The following is an 18,006-nucleotide window of genomic DNA, read 5'->3' as shown; positions in this document are numbered from 1 at the left end:
CATTATGCTACACAGTAATGTCACATTACGAAACCCAGAGATGTCACATTATGTTACACTGTGAAACACAGTGGTATGTGACATCATGTACCAGCTCTGTGTCCCTGTTGTTTTTTCAGATCCCTCTCAAATATAAAACCATCCCTGAGTTTCATATGAAATGACAGGAATCTATTTTAGGTATTAAAGAACGCTGATTAACCGGAGGACACAACACAATTTGCCTCTGAGCTGCAAGACCTGCTGGGTAAATAATCACATTTCCTCCTGCTAGTGAGACAAAGCGGAGAGAGAGTACTCAGTGCTCTGCTCTACCTTGCTCTGTAATGACATTGACTCTCAGTACACACACACAATGAACAGACGCTGATGGGAAGTGAAAAGAGGCCGTGGGGTTCCACACTCTGTTCTGTTGCCCGGGAAACGGCTGCCTGACGCCCAGAGTAGTGACACGTGCTGCATCAGTCTGAGACAACGTCACATGACCTCCTCAGGGCTACTCTACTCCAGTCCACTGCGCCATGATGTTATCAGAGAGTGAGCGAAAAAGGGTGAGGGAGAGAGAGAGACGGAGGGAGGGAGGGAGGGATGGAGAAACAGGGAGCGAGGGAGGGAGGGAGAAAGAGGGAGTGACACCTTTGCTATAGAAATATTAGCATGCGTCATTCGAATATGAAATGGCTTTTGGAGTTCCCACTGTTATGTTTCCATCTGCACCGCCATCTTTTTGGATGAATGTGTAAAACGTAATGCACAACAGAATGTCAACTGCAATATTCAATGTTCCTCTCCACATCATGCTTTGGAGCAAACACATGTTATCATCATTCTATGGTAAATAGTTAATAAGTTAACATTACATTTCCATGCTTGGTATCAGGCAGAGAAGCCTCTACATGCAATAATTTCAAAGATTGTACTGTGTTACAATAAAGCTGAGATTTGTACCTGGGTAGGCATTTTTTAAATCTAATTTAACCAGACAAGTCAGTTAAGAACAAATTCTTATTTTCAATGACGGCCTAGGAACAGTTGGCTAGCTGCCTGTTCAGGGGCAGAATGACAGATTTGTACCTTGTCAGCTCGGGGATTTGAACATGAAACCTTTCGGTTATTAGTCCAACTCTCTAACCACTAGGCTACCCTGCCGCCCCACATAAGCTACAGACAGCGTTATGAAATGTAATGTCAGGTAATCTTTTTTATTGTGTATATAACTGTCTTAATGTTGCTGGACCCCAGTAAAAGTAGCTGCTGCTGCCTTAGCAGAAGTTGACAGCAGAAATGTGTGAAGGTGACAGCAGAACTGTGTGAAGGTGACAGCAGAACTGTGTGAAGGTGACAGCAGAACTGTGTGAAGGTGACAGCAGAACTGTGTGAAGGTGACAGCAGAACTGTGTGAATATGTAGGCAGAACTGTGTGAACATGTGAAGTAAGCAGCAGAACTGTATGAAGGTGTGAAGGTGACAGCAAAACTGTGTGAAGGTGACAGCAAAACTGTGTGAAGGTGACAGCAGATCTGTGAGAAGGTGGCAGCAGATCTGTGTGAAGGTCTGAAGTATACAGCAGAAAATGACAGGAGAAGTCTGTGAAGACGTAAACAGAACTGTGAAGATATGAAAGTAAAAACAGAACTGTGTGAAGGTGTGAAAGTTACAGCAGACCTGTGTGGGGGGGAGGTGAAAATTACTACAGAACTGTAAGATGGCGCCTGACCAGAAGGCAGACGTTTTACATGCCCCCAACTGATGTGTTTTTTTTTATTGATCTGCCTTGTTTGTAGCTTATTTACTTACTTATTTTGTACATAATGTTGCCGCTAGCATCTCTTATGACTGAAAATAAAGTCTAGACATTAGGACTGCGATTCCTCACCGCGGACTAGCAGAATCCTTTTTCTTCTTCCACGACAGTGACGAGCCCGAGGATATACGGTTCCCTCGGGAACAGGCCCCGACCCCAGTAATCTGCGTGAAGAGGAGGCAGAGAAGGAGGGGCCGGAGAGCGGGCTGCCTTCTGAGGAGTAGGAGGCGATCGAATAAATCCCCACTTCCCTCAATTCTGCTAGCAAACGTGCAATCTTTGGACAATGAAATCGACGACGTGGAAGATTAAACTACCAATGGGACATTTAAAACTAACATCTTATTCTTCACGGAGTCGTGGCTGAACGACGACAATATCAACATACAACTGGCTGGTTATACGATGTACCGGCAGGATAGACAGCGGCGTCTGGTAAGACAAGGGGCGGTGGACTATGTATTTTTGTAAATAACAGCTGGTGCACTAGATCTAAGGAAGTCTCGAGATATTGCTCGCCTGAGGTAGAGTATATTATGATAAGCTGTAGACCACACTACCTACCGAGAGAGTTAATCTGTATTATTCTTATGTTTACATACCACCTCAGTCAGAGGTTGGCACTAAGATATCACTGAATGAGCTGTATTCTGCCATAAGCAAACAGTTAAATGGTCACCCAGAGGCGGCGCTCCTAGTAGCCGGGGACTTTAATGCAGGGAAACTTGAATTAGTTTGACCAAATTCCTATTAGCATGTTAAATGTGCCACCAGAGGAAAAATACAACTCTGGACCATGTGTACTCCACACACAGAGACAAATACAAAGCTCTCTCTCCATTTTACACATCTGACCATAATTCCATCCTCCTGATTCCTAGTTACAAGCAAAAATTAAAGCAGGAAGCATCAGTGACTAGTTCAATAAAAAAAAGTGGTCAGATGAAGCAGATGCGAAGCTACAGGACTGTTTTGCTAGCACAGACTGGAACATGTTCCGGGATTCTTCCAATGGCATTGAGGAGTATGTCACATCTATCATAGGCTCCATCAATAAGTGCATCGATGACGTCGTCCCCACAGTGACCGTACATACATACCCCAACCAGAAGCGATGGATAACAGGCAGCATCCGCACTGAGCTAAAGGCTAGAGCTGCCGCTTTCAAGGAGTGGGACTCTAACCCGGGAGCTTATAAGAAATCCTGCTATGCCCTCCGATGAACCAAACAGGCAAAGCGTCAATAAAGGACCAAAATCGAGTCATACTACTACAACGGCTCTGACGCTCTTTGAATCTGGCAGGTCATGCAAACCATTACAAACTACAAAGGGACGCACAGCCGAGAGCTACCCTATGACACGAGCCTACAAGACGAGCTAAACTACTTCTATGCACCAGCTCTACCGGAAGATTGTGTGATCATGCTCTCCGCAGCCGATGTGAGTAAGACCTTTAGACCGGTCAACATTCACAAGGCCGCAGGGATAGAAGGATTACCAGGACATATACTGCGAGCATGCGCTGACCAACTGGCAAGTGTCTTCACTGACATGTTCAACCTCTCCGAGTCTGTAATACCAACATGTTTTAAGCAGACCACCATAGTGCCTGTGCCCAAGAACACTAAGGTAACCTGCATAAATGACTTCCGACCCGTAGCACTCACATCGGTGGCCATGAAGTGCTTTGAAAGGCTGGTCATGGCTCACAACACCATGATCCCAGAAACCCTAGACCCACTCCAATTTGCATACCACCACAACAGATTCACAGATGATGCAATCTCTATTGCACTCAACACTGCCCTTTCCCACCTGGACAAAAGGAACACCTATGTGAGAATGCTATTCATTGACTACAGGTCAGCGTTCAACACCAAATCAAATGTATTTATATAGCCCTTCATACATCAGCTGATATCTCAAAGTGCTGTACAGAAACCCAACCTAAAACCCTAAACAGCAAGCAATGCAGGTGTAGAAGCACGGTGGCTAGGAAAAACTCCCTAGAAAGGCCAAAACATAGGAAGAAACCGAGAGAGGAACCAGGCTATGTGGGGTGGCCAGTCCTCTTCTGGCTGTGCCGGGTGGAGATTATAACAGAATAATAATAATCACAGGCAGAACAGTTGAAACTGGAGATGCAGCACGGCCAGGTGGACTGGGGACAGCAAGGAGTCATCATGCCAGGTAGCCCTGAGGCATGGTCCTAGGGCTCAGGTCCTCCGAGAGAGAGAGAGAGAGAAAGAAAGAGAGAAAGAGATAATTAGAGAGAGCATACTTAAATTCACACAGGACACCGGATAGGACAGGAGAAGTACTCCACATATAACAAACTGACCCTAGCCCCCGACACATGAACTACTGCAGCATAAATACTGAAGGCTGAGACAGGAGGGGTCAGGAGACACTGTTGCCCCGTCCGATGACACCCCCGGACAGGGCCAAACAGGAAGGATATAACCCCACCCACTTTGCCAAAGCACAGCCCCCACACCACTAGAGGGATCTCTTCAACCACCAACTTACCATTCTGAGACAATGCCGAGTATAGCCCACAAAGATCTCCGCCACGGCACAACCCAAGTGGGCGCGCCAACCCAGACAAGAAGATCACATCAGTGACTCAACCCACTCAAGTGACGCACCCCTCCTAGGGACGGTATGAAAGAGCCCTAGTAAGCCAGTGACTCAGCCCCTGTAATAGGGTTAGAGGCAGAGAATCCCAGTGGAAAGAGGGGAACCGGCCAGGCAGCAAGGGCGGTTCGTTGCTCCAGAGCCTTTCCGTTCACCTTCACACTCCTGGGCCAGACCATAGTGCCGTCAAAGCTCATTAATAATCTAAGGACCCTGGGAATAAACACCTCCCTTTGCAACTGGATCCTGGACTTCCTGAAGGGCCGCCCCCAGGTTATAAGGGTAGGTAACAACACATCCGCCATGCTGATCCTCAACACAGGTGCCCCTCAAGGATGCGTGCTCAGCCCCCTCCTGTACTCCCTGTTCGCTCATGACTGCATGACCAGGCATGACTCCAACACCATCCTTATTAAATTTGCCGATGACACAACAGTGGTAGGCCTGATCACCGACAACAACGAGACAGCCTATAGGGAGGAGGTCAGAGACCTGGCCGTGTGCAAGGACAACAACCTCTCCCTCAACATGATCAAGACAAATTAGATGATTGTGGACTACAGGAAAAAGAAGACTGAGCACGCCCCCATTCTCATCAATGGGGCTGCAGTGGAGCAGGTTGAGAGCTTCAAGTTCCTTGGTGTCAACATCACCAACAAACTAACATGATCCAAGCAAATCAAACCAAATCAAATCAAATCAAATCAAATTTATTTATATAGCCCTTCGTACATCAGCTGATATCTCAAAGTGCTGTACAGAAACCCAGCCTAAAACCCCAAACAGCAAGCAATGCAGGTGTAGAAGCACGGTGGCTAGGAAAAACTCCCTAGAAAGGCCAAAACCTAGGAAGAAACCTAGAGAGGAACCAGGCTATGTGGGGTGGTCAGTCCTCTTCTGGCTGTGCCGGGTGGAGATTATAACAGAACATGGCCAAGATGTTCAAATGTTCATAAATGACCAGCATGGTCGAATAATAATAATAAGGCAGAACAGTTGATACTGGAGCAGCAGCACGGCCAGGTGGACTGGGGACAGCAAGGAGTCATCATGTCAGGTAGTCCTGGGGCATGGTCCTAGGGCTCAGGTCCTCCAAGAGAGAGAAAGAAAGAGAGAAGGAGAGAATTAGAGAACGCACACTTAGATTCACACAGGACACCGAATAGGACAGGAGAAGTACTCCAGATATAACAAACTGAGCACACCAAGACAGTCGTGAAGTGGGCACGACAAAACCTATTTAAAAATTAAATCAGACCTTGTTGCATGTCCAAAAATCTACCGTTTATATAGGAGTGGTTAAAACATGCTAATAATGGTCCTCTGAGTATATCAAAAAAAGCTTGGTATAATTTCACTGGTATGCCATCCAGCCCTGGAGTTGGCTGTCTTTGTTAGGAAGAAATAGTCTTCACACAGTTCGCAATGAGCCAGGTCACACAGTTTGCAACGAGTCATGTTAGCAGGCAATATTACAACTAAATGTGTAGGTGTAAAAATATATGATTTTAAGAAAGGCATTGATGTTTATGGTTAGGTACACATTGGAGCAACGACAGTCCTTTTTCGCAAATACGCACCGCATCGATTATATGCAACGCAGGACAAGCTAGATAAACTAGTAATATCGTCAACCATGTGTAGTTAACTAGTGATTATGATTGATTGATTGTTTTTTATAAGATAAGTTTAATGCTAGCTAGCAACTTACCTTGGCTTCTTACTGCATTCGCAAAACAGGCAGGCTGCTCGTGAAGTGCAATGTAAGGCAGGTGGTTATAGCGTTGGACAAGTTAACTGTAAGGTTGCAAGATTGAATCCCCGAGCTGACAAGGTAAAAATCTGTCGTTCTGCCCCTGAACAAGGCAGTTAACCCACCGTTCCTAGGCCGTCATTGAAAATAAGGTGTTCTTAACTGACTTGCCTAGTTAATTAAATAAAGGTTAAAAAAAATACATTTAAAAAAAATTCTACATTTTAAATTTAAAAATATCGTCCAAATCGGTGTCTAAAAATACAGATTTCCGATTGTTATGAAAACGTTAAATCAGCCCTAATTAATCGACCTCTAGTACATATGTTAACTTTACATTATTAATTGGGAAATCCATACAATTAGCTTCGGTTAGTGGAGATGGAGGAGACTGAAATTAAAACATATTCTTAAAGTACTTCCTCTGTGAATCCATCATTTGTAACAAGTTTCAATACATTTTTTTTGGTACCATTTCCAAATTTGGGCATTTTTTACCCTAAATTCCATCCAGTTTGATTTATTTTTAGAATATATAACACTGGATCTTTCTTGAATAAGTTCCTAACCCATTTATTTTTGTTTTTCCTTTAAATTACTCTGTACCAAACTGTACCACAGTTTATCTAACTGTACTGCTTCCTTTGTTAATATGGACTCTTTTGATCTAAATTGATTTTGTTTTATAGATGAGTACTGAATTGCATGGCCTCCAAAGGCACATTTAAAAGTGTCCCATACAATAAGTGTATCTGCTGTACCTATGTTTTGTCGGAAAAAAATCAGTTATCAATTCTTCTATCCTAGTTATAAACAAGTTATCATCCAGTAGGCTGATTAAATTTCCAATATCCTCGCTCATGTGGATATTCTGTATTTGCCAATTATGTGATGATCCGACCGCATTCTGTCCCCTATCAACACTATCTTTTGTTGCCAGAGAGAATGACATAAGAAAGTAATCAAGATGACTAGCTTGATTAAGCCTCTGCCATATACAGTATATCTCACTAAGTCAGGGTATTTAAGCCTCCATATACCACTAATTCCAATATATCCATGACATTCATGATGTCCTTAAGTGCCTGTGGGTGATAGTTTGTAGTGTGATTTCCTTTACGGTCCATAGAGGTATTTAAATCCGTATTAAAATATCCCACCATAATAATAGAGTCTGGTGTTGCTTGTAGAGTTGATAAATAAGTTTCCTGTAAACAATAGATATTATATTCCTTCTCTTTTAGCCAGGTATATACTGATCGACTTTTCTTATTATCTGCTAAGCCATTACAATTATAACTGGCTATTCTTATTTCACCACTTACCATAATGAGACAAGATTCAATTCTGTTTATCAAAATATATGTTTGTAAACATACCATTAAAAAGTGACATGATGATTGAGTGTCTATATAGCTGTACCATGAATATTTGCGTTTCCCTAAGTAAACCTCCAATTTTTCCCCACATTTTCATCTGCTAAAACCCCTCATCCCGAGCTGGGTTTTCATCCCAATCCCCGGCAGACCACCCCCGACCCATTCTTCGAAAAGAGCACACAGTGCCACTCACAGAACAGAAACAGATAACCGCCAAATGCATTTCCATCGCCCTCACCTCAATTTGTATTATATACTGTATATAGTTGAAGTCGGAAGTTTACATACACCTTAGCCAAATACATTTAAACTAAGTTTCACAATTCCTGACATTTAATCCTAGTAAAAATTGCCTGTCTTAGGATCATCACTTTATTTTAAGAATGTGAAATGTCAGAATAGTAGTAGAGAGAACAATTTATTGGAGCTTTTATTTCTTTCATCACATTCCCAGAAGGTCAGATGCTCACATGCTACCAAACATTAAATGAGTGTCTTTAAAATTGTTTAACATGGGTCAAACATTTTGAGTAGCCTTCCACAAACTTCCCACTTCCCATTCCTCCTGACAGAGCTGGTGTAACTGAGTCGGGTTTGTAGACCTCCTTGCTCGCACACGCTTTTTCAGTTCTGCCCACAAATTTTCTATAGGGTTGAGGTCAGGGCTTTGTGATGGCCACTCCAATACCTTGACTTTGTTGTCCTTAAGCCATTTTGCCACAACTTTGGAAGTATGCTCGGGGTCATTGTTCATTTGTAAGACCCATTTGTGACCAAGCTTTAACTTCCTGACTGATGTCTTGAGATGTTTCTTCAATATATCCACATAATTTTCCTCCCTCATGATGCAAACTATTTTGTGAAGTGCACCAGTCCCTCCTGCAGCAAAGCACCTCCACAACATGATGCTGCCACCCCTGTGCTTCACGGTTGGGATGGTGTTTTTCGGCTTGCAAGCCTCCCCCTTTTTCCTACAAACATAACAATGGTCATTATGGCCAAACAGTTCTACTTTTGCTTCATCAGACCAGAGGGCATTTCTCCAAAAAGTACGATGTTTGTCCCAATGTGCAGTTGCAAACCGTAGTCTGGCTTTTTTTATGGAGGGTTTGAAGCAGTGGCTTCTTCCTTGCTGAGCGGCCTTTCAGGTTATGTCGATATAGGACTTGTTTTACTGTGGATACAGATACTTTTGTACCTGTTTCCTCCAGAATCTTGACAAGGTCTTTTGCTGCTGTTCTAGGATTGATTTGGACTTTCCGCTACAAAGTACGTTCATCTCTAGGAGACAGAATGTGTCTCACTCCTGAGCGGTATGACGGCTGTATGGTCCCATGGTGTTTATACTTGCGTACTATTGGTTGTACAGATGAATGTGTTACTTCCAGCTGTTTGGAAATTGCTCCCACAGATGAACCAGACTTGTGGAGGTCTATAATTTTTTCTGAAGTCTTGGCTGATTTCTTTTGATTTTCCCATGATGTCAAGCAAAGAGGCACTGAGTTTGAAGGTAGGCCTTGAAATACATCCACAGGTACACCTCCAATTGACTCAAATTATGTCAATTAGCCTATCAGAAGCTTCTAAAGCCATGACATAATTTTCTGAAATTTTCCAAGCTGTTTAAAGGCACAGTCAACTGAGTGTATGTTAACGTCTGACCCACTGGAATTGTGATACAGTGAAATAATCTGTCTGTAAACAATTGATTGGAAAATTACTTGTGTCATGCACAAAGTAGATGGCCTAACCGACTTGCCAAAACTATAGTTTGTTAACAAGAAATGTGTAGAGTAGTTGAAAAACGAGTTTTAATGACTCCAACCTAAGTGTATGTAAACTTCCGACTTCAAGTGTGTGTGTATTATATATATATATATATATATTTTAACCCTATGTCTTATTTTCCATAATTAGCTATTCATATTTATAGTAATGTCAGCAATTTATGCAAAGGATTTTTACCTCTCACCATTACCAAAATTACATTAAGGCAAGCAATTATTATATGAGCAAACAATTATTGTGAATCATCCTATATTGTCCCTAACATCTTTTACTCCCTCTCAACAGTTGTGGGACACACACAACCATTTTCGCCCACAACAACTATAGACTCAGATTCTCAACATTTGCACCAACTCAAGAAAGTTCTTTATTTATGAATGCATATACAGTTGCAGCTGTATGAGAAGGCATGCAAAACTGAGCAAAAAAAATGGGAGAAATGGGGAGATTTCCTTTTTTTCTCTTCACCTTTATTAACCAGGTAGGCAAGTTAAGAACAAGTTCTCATTTACAACTGCGACCTGGCCAAGATAAAGCAAAGCAGTGCGACAAAAACAACAACACAGGGTTACACAAACGTACAGTCAATATCAATACCAGTCAATACCAAAATCTATTTACAGTGTGTGCAAATGTAGAAGAATAAGGAGGTAGGCAATAAATAGGCCCTAGAGGTGAAAATAATTTCAATGTAGCATTAATACTGAAGTTATAGATATGCAGATGATGATGTGCAAGTATGTACAATGTGCAAATATGATATGCAAATATGTACATATTCTTATTCATTCTTTTACAATTGTGTGTATAAGGTAGTTGTTGTGAAATTGTTAGATTACTTGTTAGATATTACTGCATGGTCGGAACTAGAAGCACAAGCATTTCGCTACACTCGCATTAACATCTGCTAACCATATGCATGTGACCAATAACATTTTATTTGATTTATTTAGAGATCCTGGGGTGCAAAAGAGCAAGAGGGTAAGTAATAATATGGGGATGAGGTAGTTGGGTGTGCTATTCACGGATTGGCAGTGTACAGGTACTGTGATCGGTAAGCTGCTCAGACAGATGATGCTTAAAGTCAGAGAGGGAGATATAAGACTCCAGCTTCATAGATTTTTGCAATTGCAATCAGTGGCAGCAGAGAACTGGAAGGAAAGGCGGCCAAAGTAAGAATTGGCTTTGGGGATGACCAGTGCAATATACCTGCTGAAGCGCGTGCTATGGGTGGGAGTTGCTATGGTGACCAGTGAGCTGAGATAAGGCAGGGCTTTACCTAGCAAAGACTTATAGATGGCCTGGAGCCTGTGTGTTTGGCGACGTATAGCTAGTGAGGGCCAGCCAACGACAGCATACAGTTCGCAATAGTGGGTAGTATATGGGGCTTTGGTGATACGGATGGCATTGTGATAGACTCCATCCAATTTGCTGAGTAGAGTGTTGGGGGCTATTTTGTAAATGACATCGTCGAAGTCAAGGATCGGTAGGATAGTCAGTTTTACGAGGGTATGTTTGGCAGCATGAGTGAAGGAGGCTTTGTTGCAAAATAGGAAGACGATTTTAGATTTAATTTTGGATTGGAGATGCTTAATGTGAGTCTGGAAGGAGAGTTTACAGTCTAACCAGACACCTAGGTATTTGTAGTTGTCCACATATTCTAGGTCAGAACCGTCCAGAGTAGTGAGTAGTGATGCTAGTCGGGCGGGAGGTTGCTGGCAGCAGCAATCGGTTGAAGAGCATGCACTTAGTTTTACTAGCATTTAAAAGCAGTTGGATGCCATGGAAGGAGTGTTGTATGTCGTTGAAGAACGTTTGGAGGTTTGTTAGCACAGTGTCCAAAGAGGGGCCAGAAGTATACCAAATGGTGTCGTCTGTGTAGAGGTGGATCAGAGAATCACCACCAGCATGAGCGACTTCATTGATATATTAACCATGGTCACATCCTAGATAACACCCTCTTCCCCTGAAACACCCATAACATGGTCCCCCGTAGTGACCATATTCCCAAGCATCTCTGTGCAGTCAGACCTTTGATTTTGTGCATCCAGGGTCACAATAATATGCCCTCTCTCTGAATGTCCGAGTGTGACCCCCTCCCCATGGGTTACTGCAGCTAGTTTTGCCAGCACTGCCACTGCCTCAGTGAAGGCACCCCACCGGAATCCCCACCAGCTAGGTACAAGGCCGCCAAGGTTCTCATTAGCAGTTTTGAGAATTTTCTTGTATATTATGCTCTCCCTTTAGGGGACTTTGGCTTTGCAGGACCAACTCTGCCAAGCAGGCTCAGAATCTTGAGGGGGCAGTGCTGCTCTAGGTCTCTGACTGCATTTTGGCTGCATACAGACTGCTTACAGCAGGCCCATAAAACAGTTAGGGACTTCTCCTTAGTATCTGGGTCATTCAGGTGGGTGTCTATGGTATAGGGTTGTGGACTGTTCCATCAATATAGGACCATAAATAAATAAATTAGATGTATATATATATTTTTTTAAATGTAGTTCCCCATGATAGGACAATAAATTAGATGTATAATTTATTTTAAAACACTGTTCCACCATGATAGGACAATAAATAAATAATATGTATAATTTATTTTAAAACACTGTTCCACCACGATAGGACAATAAATAAATAAGATGTATAATTCATTATAAAATGTATATCCCTCATATGCACAACACTGAAAGCTCTCTCACAACCCCTGCTCACAGAAATACATTGGTTCAACCATTTCCTTTCTCACTCAACGCCACACTTTCTCAAACACCACACTCAATACATACACACAGAGTCTTCTGTTTTTATCTCCACCATGTTGAATTTGTGCCTTTGTGTTCCAATTAGTTATATTTGAAGATAGAAAAGCTATAATGTTTGTTGTATTATTACAATCCATAACAGGGCTAGAATTGTGCATTTCATTATTTGCCTCCTCTGAGAACTTTGTAATTTAAAAAAAGCCATGGAGTAGTCTGTGTCTCCCATAGTTTTGTCACAAAAACTGTTGTTTTAAATGGCAGACTGAAGGGTGGGTGCAGCGGCAGGTGCCGCTTATCATACGAATGCTGTTATTTTATCTAAAACATCAGGTGTACGCCGACCCCAGCTAAGTAACTAATGCAAAGATTTAAAGCGTAATTATGTGTTTTATCTCCAGTACTTCGCCATGATTGTCAATTATGAAGCTGCTCCACTGATAATCTTAGTGTGTCCTTGCTGGGATGACACAAATCTACTGCCGGAGAATACCAACACCAAACACATTGGTTCACCGTTCCACCGGAGCGGACAGTACACAGCATACCATAATGTTCTGAATAATGGCCAAGTCTACCTCGCTCCCTATTCTACTGAACCGCTTAGGCATAACAAACACAAGTCCAACATTTATCGGAAACTGTTAAACTACCTGTTCACTACCCTCCTGCTCTCCGGGAAGTCGCTATATGTCGCTATATGCGATCTCTGACTCTGCTTCTGGTACGCAAGCTGTTTTAATTAGTTCCCCGTCTCCAGTGCAGGCGGGAGGGATAGTTAATTGCACTACCAAACTGCCCCTAATCAAAACGAAACAAAACGGTTAACCCAGCCGTCAGAAAAAAACAGAAAATCTAACTTTTTTCAATGTGTCAATCCCTCTCGAGTCATCTGGGACCCACGAGGTAAGCCCAAGGGACTACTAGGGGGGCACTTGAACATTTGTAGTGTCGTTCCAAAAAGTGATCAAATTCAACATTTACTCACAGGCTCCAACCTTGACTTCCTCTGCCTCTCAGAGACATGGCTCCATAAAAAATCTCCATCTGCTGCTTTGATTGTGATTGGCTACAATGTTTTCAGGAGAGACAGGATTGAAGGAAGAGGAGGGGGCGTGATGATTTACATTAAATAACATATCCTATGTAAACAAATTGAGTGGTCATGTGATAATGAACTAGAATGTATTGGTCTGAATGTTACACCATCTCCCCAAATGTATTTTATCCTTAGTGGAATGTGTAGACCACCTTGTACCAAAAGTGTGTTTTTTGATCAGTTTAATAACATGCTTAGGGAATGGGATTTTGGGAAAGAGATCATCTTAATGGGAGATTTTAATATGAGCCGAAGGTTACACTGAAATAATCCCGCACAACAACCAGGCGGGCCGGCTGTCTAATAAAGACAAACTAATCATACATAAACAGGTGCTACCAATAAACATACAAGGAGGGGGAGGAAAGACAATCAGTGGCAGCTAATAGGCCGGTGACGACGACCGCCGAGCGCCACCCGCCCGGGAAGGGGAACCACCCTCGGTCGGACTCGTGACAGAGTGACTAAATCATTCAATATGTTTACTGGGCTATCTGATCATAATCTGACCCTTATAGCCAGAAAGCTTTCTAAGAACAGGTTTAACCTCTCTACTGTTTGGTATTTTGAGTTGATCAGGCTTTCTAAGAGTGAATTATATTATTTTGAAAATGCAATTAAGGGAATTAACTGGAATTATCTCTTGTCCTATACAGATGTGGAAGCTGATAGTCAGGTTTTTCTATCCACAAATCGACTACAATAAATGGCTTCCTAAAGAAAAGAAAATCCAAACCTGGCCGAAAGAGCACTCTTCCTTGGCTAAGTGGAGAAATCTGGAAACTGATGAAAGAACAAGATTATGCTCTAAAAACAGCCCTAACATCCAAATTGGAGCATGGCTGACATAGGTTTACCATGTTGAAAATAAGGTGATGAAAGAAATCAGACAGGCCAAGTCAAACCTTTTTATTTTATTAACATAATTGGTGAAACAAAGGGAAATTCTAAATTGATCTGGGAGAATCTAAAAACGTTAACAGGGAAAGACCATAGTAACACAACAAAACGATTAGAAGTCATGGTGAATAACAATCTTACACAGGATGCAGTCGAAATAGCAATAGCCTTCAATTACTACTTTATTGACTCTGTCAAGGTACTGACACAGAACCCCTCCACTGGTTTCTTGGGCTCAGTGCTAGTAAATGACGCTCAACCTGTCTTCATCAGAAGGGAGGTTTCTGAGTCAAAGGTGAACAAGGTGATTAGCTCACTAAAGAACTCTGAAGCCAAAGATGTGTTTGGGCTGGACTCTACCTTTCTTAAAAACTACAAAGAGTCACTCATTGGCCCCATTACTAAGGTCACCAACACATCTATTGGTCAGTAGGTGTTTCCAAGGGTATGGAAGTCGGCCATAATAACGACGATCTTTAAATCGGGTGACCTTGCTGACATGAGTAACTACAGGCCAATTAGTATACTACCTGTGGTGTCGAAGGTTGTTGAAAAGTGCAGAACAACTGATTGCCCACCTCAACAACAGCCCCTTCACATTACACTCCATGCAGTTTGGCTTCCGAGCTAAACACTCCACAGAAACGGCCAACTGCTTTCTTCTGGAAAATGTGAAGTCCAAGATGGACAAAGGGGGCGTTGTTGGGGCTGTGTTTCTGGACCTAAGGAAGGCTTGTGATACTGTTAACCATGAGGTTCTCATCACAAAATTGTCCAAGTCCAACTTTTCCCCCTACGCCTTGAGATGGATGAATTCATACCTCGAAGGCAAAACTCAGTGTGTCAGAGTGAACAATGAGCTGTCGCCCACTCTTAGCTATGATGTGGGCGTGCCCCAAGGGTCAATACCCGGGCCCCTCTTGTTTAGCCTGTACATTAACCTTTTGTGACTAGGGGGCAGTATTTTCATTTTTGGAAAAATAACGTTCCCGTAGTAAAATGGATATTTGGTCAGGACAAGATGCTAGAATATGCATATAATTGACAGCTTAGGATAGAAAACACTCTAAAGTTTCCAAAACTGTAAAAATATTGTCTGCGAGTATAACAGAACTGATGTTGCAGGCGAAAGCCTGAGAAAAATCCAATCCGGAAGTGCCTCATGTTTTGAAAGCGCTGCGTTCCAATGCGTCCCTATTGAGCAGTGAATGGGCTATCAACCAGATAATTTTTCTCCATATTCCCCAAGGTGTCTACAGCATTGTGACGTAGTTTTACGCATTTATGTTGAAGAATACCCGTAAGCGGCTACATTGCGCAACCGGTCACCTGATGGCTCCCAGAGTGATTCTCAAATAAAATACAGAGGTAGCCATTATTCCAATCGGTCCTACTGAAAAACCAATTGTCCCGGTGGATTTATCATCGAATAGATATTTGAAAAACACCTTGAGGATTGATTATGGTGCGGCTGGCTTCCGGGTTGGATGGCGCTGTGTTAAGAAGCAGTGCGGTTGGGTTGTGTATCGGAGGACGCATGACTTTCAACCTTAGTCTCTCCCGATCCCATACGGGTGTTGTATCGATGAGACAAGATAGTAGCTACTAAACAATTGGATACCATGAAATTGGGGAGAAAAAGGGGTAATATTCAAAAAATAAATAAATAAATAAGAAAGAAAATTTGGCAACAATTGGGCGTTCATACCTCTGCCCGAATCGGTGTACAGTTGGATTTTGTCGATAGCTTTGGGTGGGATCTGAAGCGCTGTAAGGAGGACCTTTCTAACTACAGATTCAGGAAGTTGTCCTTTCTCTTGGATACCTGTAAGTACCAAATTATCTCTCATGGATCTAGTCTGTATGTCAAGTAAGGCTTCTCTCAAAACGATGTTCTCCTTTTTTAAGTTCATTAACTTCGGTTTCAATCTTATTGACCGCCCCTTTTAGCTTATGTCTTTCTCCAATGTTGAGGCTTTTTCGTCACTCATCTCGAGGCTTGCCTTCAACTCTTTTATACCTTACTGACTAGTTCAAGTATACCCAGTTTGTCATTTATTGATTTTAACTTCTTATGGCTGGGGGCAGTATTGAGTAGCTTGGAGGAATAAGGTACCCAGAGGTGTCCAGAGTAAACTGCCTGCTCCTCAGTCCCAGTTGCTAATACATGCATATTATTAGTATATTTTGATAGAAAACACTCTGAAGTTTCTGTAACGAAACTTTTTGGTATTTCATCTGCAACTAGTGAACGCGCTTCGTGAGTTTTGATTTGTTTACCAAAAGTAGCTATTTGGATATAAATGATGGACATTATCGAACAAATCTAACATTTATTGTGGAACTGGGATTCATGGGAGTGCATTCTGATGAAGATCATCAAAGGTAAGTGAATATTTATAATGTTATTTCTGACTTCTGTTGACTCCAACATGGCACATATATGTATTTTTTGTCTGAGCGCCGTTCTTAGATTGCATGGTTTGCTTTTTCCGTAAAGCTTTTTTGAAATCTGACACAGCGGTTTCATTAAGGAGAAGTGTATCTAAAGTTCCATGCATAACACTTGTATTTATCAACATTTATAATGAGTATTTCTGTAAATTGATGTGGCTCTCTGCAAAATCACCAGATGTTTTTGGAACTACTGAACATAATGCTACAATGTAAACTCAGATTTTTTTTATTTATAAATATGAACTTTATCAAACAAAACATAAATGTATTGTGTAACATGAAGTCCTATGAGTGTCATCTGATGAAGATCAAAGGTCAGTGATTCATTTTATCTATATTTGTGCTTTTTGTGACTCCTCTCTTTGGCTGGAAAATGGCTGTGTTTTTCTGTGGCTCTAACCTAACATAATCGTTTGTGGTGCTTTCGCTGTAAAGCCTATTTGAAATCAGACACTGTAGTGGGATTAACAACAATATTACCTTTAAAATGGTATAAGGTCCATGTATGTTTGAGGAATTTTAATTATGAGATTTCTGTTGTTTTGAATTTGGCGCCCTGCACTTTTACTGGCTGTTGTCATATAGATCCCGTTAACAGGATTTCAGCCCTAAGAAGTAAACAGATCGGTTTTGACCTTTACCTGTGATTAAAATAGTAAATCTTTCTTGACCTGGAGGCCTGCTTTAGTTTTTGCTTGTAAGCAGGAATCAGGAGGATAGAGTTAACTCTTAGAGCTACCCCCTACTTTTTTACATTTCCGCCTGAAGACATACCCAAATCTAACCTCTAAATCTAATCTCAGGATATGCATATTCTTGGTACCATTTGAAAGAAAACACTCTGAAGTTTGTGTAAATGTGAATTCAATATAGGAGAATATAACACAATAGACCTGGTACAATGAATAGATTTCATACAATGAAAAAAACATATGTTTTTTCTATTTATTGTTGTATCATCTTTAAAATAAATGAACAAGATAAAACAAACATTCAGATAGGATGATGAGGACAATTTCAGTGAAAAACATAAGAGGGCAACAGTACTTGTGCAACGTTTCAGAATGATAACTTCCAAAATGAGTGTGCTACATGACATTTATCATGAAGTCACCCAGGTGTCCCACACAAGTAACCCAAATGTACCCAAGTGGCCAAATTGGGGATGTTATACATTTTGAATGGAATAACTATATACAAAATACCAAAATGGTATTCTAACACCCCCCCCCACCCCCCCCCCCCCCCCCAAAAAAAAATGTTTGGATTAAAAACATGAAAAAAATATATGCATTTACAAAAATACTTTAAGTATTTGGAAGACCCTCAGTCCTCTACACACTATTGTGCTGCTGATGCCAGGTGCCATAGCACATCCATGCCTGCAGAAATACATTTGGGCAGATGAACATGAACTTGTGGCAGGAG

At 41.7% G+C, this 18,006-nt stretch overlaps 1 protein-coding gene across 1 annotated transcript in view; it reads left to right on the top strand.

The window, feature by feature from the left end:
* The window catches only part of LOC110494842 (uncharacterized), a 289,407-nt gene that overhangs the window by 12,964 nt on the left and 258,437 nt on the right, over window positions 1–18,006 (top strand). The window lies entirely within an intron of this gene.

The sequence above is a fragment of the Oncorhynchus mykiss genome, chromosome 17 (genome assembly GCF_057628025.1).
Source record: "Oncorhynchus mykiss isolate SJ-2025 chromosome 17, ASM5762802v1, whole genome shotgun sequence".
Taxonomy (NCBI): Eukaryota; Metazoa; Chordata; class Actinopteri; order Salmoniformes; family Salmonidae; genus Oncorhynchus; species Oncorhynchus mykiss.
Note: the sequence above shows the minus strand (reverse complement) of the source record. Positions and strands in the feature narration are given on the sequence as shown.